Consider the following 4,082-nt stretch of genomic DNA (forward strand, 5'->3'; position numbering starts at 1 on the left):
CTTCTACCTTGCCCGTATTCCCTACCTGCATCTGAGTCTCTGCTCTGCTCTGTCACTTACCCTTTTCCTCTCTCCTCGGTCTGGATCCCTTGTACTCCTGTTACAGGACAGGGAGAGAGGGGCACCCCTGCCTGAAGCCCCAAACCTGCTTGCTCTAAGTGGGTCCTGCCATCCGCCGCGTCAAGACAAAACCTATAAAAATTTAATGAAAAGGGACTTTAAAACAGTGAATATACAATATGGAACACAGAGAATATAGCTTCTAAATCAAACACCTGAAGTTCCCCATCCCCTCGTGTGAAAGTCAACCCAAAAGGGGTTGGCCCAAAGCAAGGCCTGAAAGCCCGCCACAAGACTAAAGCACCTTCTGGCCGGGACCCACGGAAAAGGGTCTGAAATGGCCAGACAAATCTGGGAGGGAAAGAGCAAAATCAAAATCAATATAAGCACTGCCATAGTCACCTACCTACAGGTCTCTCACCCACATCTGCCTTAACCAGTCCAGGGTCACCAACAAGCGCATGTTTCTTCCTCACATGCTGGCAGCTCGATGTGGCTCCCTCAGGTCCTTCTTGTTCTCCATATGGCTGCCTTCTCTTTTTCCCTCTCTTCTGATTCCTTCTCTCCTTTTTCTCTACTCAGGTCCACCCTCCTTCTGGGTGGGGCAGGGAACCTGGAACTTCCCCTTTTCCTAGGGACCACCCTGTTACAACACAAGAGGAGGGGTGTGTCCTGTGCACCTGTTGGGCCCGACCAGTAATTCCGCCCCTCCGCCTTCCTTTGAGTCTGTGAACCCTTCCTAAACCCAGACAGATATGCAGGCAGATACCATACCCTAGCCTTAATTCCTGGCACAGGTTGAAATTGGATTCTGATATCAGCTCCTGACTCATGGCTGAGACAACTACTCCTGGAAACACGCCCTTGTGTGGCTGAACTGTGATGCGTGATGTGACCTTTGTTAATCTTTGAGTTCATTTGCTAAGTTGAATTTGCGCGGCTATGACTCATGTAATGGCCAATGAGGCCTATATATTCCCTGACATCCCTCTGGTCGGGGTCTTGCTTCCCTTGTGCCTACCCAAAAAATGCGAGCCAATTCCCTTTGTTGCTTCAATTCTCCCTGTCTTCCCTCCTCTATCTCTCCTGCACTGCACGATCTTCCTTTCTAATCCCGTCCTCTCTCTCTTCCGGGGTCTCCCTTGAATTAAATACTTTCTCAGCCACATTCAACATGTCCCGCACAGACATATTCCCTATGCCCTCCTGTTTATAGAGTTTTCTCCGGATGTCAGGATCTGCTTGGTTAATGAAGGAGAACACAACAGCTGACCTTTGTTCCTCCACCTTAGGGTCTATGGGGGTGTACCACCTGTGGGCATCATAGAGGCACTTTCCCTTGGACAACTGCCTTTACCTTAGCCAAGTTGGTGGGTCGGCGTGCCGCCGCCCGGAGACCGGTCATCAGAGTCTGGCGATAAACCCGGAGACGCCCCCTACCTTTCTCTGTTCTGTAATCCCAATTCTGCCCCGGTCGTGTGAACAGGAACACGTCGTCGATGGCCGGTTGGAGGGTAGTTGGATGGCCGTTGTTGCCCAGGACGTTCTTCCGGGCCTCATTCAAGATGTGCCCCCGCTCCTCAGTGGTAAAAAGGGTGTTCAGGAGCTGCTGACAGTCATCCCAGGTGGGACAATGGGTCCAATTTCCATACGTTATTAACAAACAAAAGGAAAAACACTACACCCAATACACCTTAGAAGCACCCGCCTTAAAACACCAGAGTGCAAACTAGTCACAACGGACCAAAAACCACCCCAGACTGTGTTTTCAAAATATGTATACCAGTCTTCATTAGCCCTCCCTGTTTGTTTGATCTTTCCCTTCAACATCCACAGGTATCACCCAAATGAATTTCACAACACCTAGAGGTCAAGACAGTTAAGCACAAGGACAAGACACACAGACATACAACATATAGACAAAACAGCAGATGTTCAGCTGTTATCCTACAAACCTAAGCCTTTGGAAATAGGGAGAAAAAGCTTCATTAATCACAGGATTTGTTACGTGTTTTTCAGTGTTTAAGCATTTCCACTCATCAGAAGTCAATCCTGGGTATCCTATACAGCAGACCAAAAGTAAAAACAGTTAACTTTCAAGCAAAATTAGTCATCTTGTTGTTAACCACCAAGCTTGCAATCCTTGGAATTCCTGGAACAGAACCTGAAAAAGCAAAATTCACTTTCAGTTAAAAGGAGTCCTCTCCTCACTTCTGGTAGCCACTTTGGCATAGAAGCTGAAAGAGAAAATTCAGCATACTATCTCCAAGAATCCATTAAGTTTACCAGTATTTACCAGTTACTTATCAAGGCTTAGTCTTTCTTTGCATCCAAGCATACTTTTGCTAATTTAAACACCACTGCTCCATTGTTGGTTTACTAACCCCTAAGGCAGAGATCAGGGAGTAGTCAAAGTCAAAGGAACCTACCTCTGTACAAACCCATCATTGCTTTTAGAAATGCTAACAAGATCTGCAAAATAGTAGAGGTCACAAAAAAGTCCAAAGTCCTAGCAACTTAACTTTAGTCAACAAAGGAAGTAGAATATCTTAGGAGGAGCCCAAAGAACAAAAACTTTCCAAGTTGCAGAGAAGCCAGCCAAGGGCCTCAGATGCCATCTTTGATCTGTCCACATGGTCCAAACTGCTATCTTTTGAGTAAAACTGCTACACAATTTCCATCAAACCAAATCTCTTATTAGCAAGTGAGTGACCACAACAACATTGTACACATACACATAGAAGTTTTCACAAGGCCAAGCCAGTTTTTAACAACAAATGTGCATCTGAAAAAACTAGAAACAAAAACCACATTTGGCACGAATCAAAATTACAAAAGTAATCACCACTGCACGCACTAAGTACAAATCAGAATTACAAAGCCATCACCACCACACACACTAAGTTTCTCCATTTGCTCTGACCGGTCCTCCTTTCACACAGGTGCACACCACACTCACCATGCTCACAATCTTGTAGGGAACGGATATCAACCTGAACGGCGTCCACCTGGACAGCCGGCGTTCCACAAGCCCGATAAGTTCTCCTCTTGCTGGAACCAGGCTGGTGGAAAGGTGCCTAAGCCTGAATGAGAGCAAGGTTCTCCCGGATGAGACTTTAGTTTCTTTTCCAGCCACGGAACTAAAGATCCCGCTTTACGCTTGCCCTCAAGTCCTAGAGCCACGGGGAAGCCACCCCTGCTTTAGGCTCCCTGCACAGCCACAGTGTGGCCAACCCCCCTTTATGCTGGGTTTTCCCAGCCGCGCGGGGCAGCAACCGCCGCGCGCTGTGCCAGTACCAGCCACGGGGTGGCGACCCCCGCTTTATGCTGGGTTTTCCCAGGCCGTGGAGTGGCCACCTCTGCTTTACCACCGGCCTTGTACACGCTGGATTTCCCCGGGAATTTTTGGTTCCTAAACTCCGCCACTGGCTATGGTTTGTCGCCACAGAGGGGCAACCAGCTGATCCCGGGCGAGCCCCCAAATGTTAAGGTGCAAAATCACCTGGTTGCTTCCCGCGACAAAGGACAAAGGACAAAGGACAAAGGACAAAGGACAAAGCACAAGCAAGCGGAGTTTATTGGCCTGCGTGTCTGTCTGCAAGAAAGCTCGACCCCAGCTAGCTGGCTCAATAAACTCCGCTTGCTTGTGCATCACTGGTCCTGTCCTTTGTCGCGGGAGGCAACTGGGTGATTTCGGACCTTAACAGTACCTGGTTTCTCTTCACGCCCAGTACCATACTGTTTTGAGTACTATAGCGTTCTAGAATAACTTGAAGTCAGGGACATGATACCTCCATTTTTATTCTTTTTTGCTCAGAACTGGTTTGGTTATTCATGCTAGACTGTGGTTCCATACAGATTTTAGTATTTGGGGTTTTATCTCTAGGAAGGATGCCATTGAATTTATTGAATTGCATCTATGTACTGTTTTAGGCAAAATGGCCATTTGACCATATTGATTCATCCAGTCCATGAGGACAGAATATGCCTTCTGTATCTTCGGGTTTCTTTCAATTTCTGCC

Source organism: Condylura cristata, unplaced genomic scaffold, assembly GCF_000260355.1.
Source record: "Condylura cristata isolate star-nosed mole 26May11 unplaced genomic scaffold, ConCri1.0 scaffold00049, whole genome shotgun sequence".
Taxonomy (NCBI): Eukaryota; Metazoa; Chordata; class Mammalia; order Eulipotyphla; family Talpidae; genus Condylura; species Condylura cristata.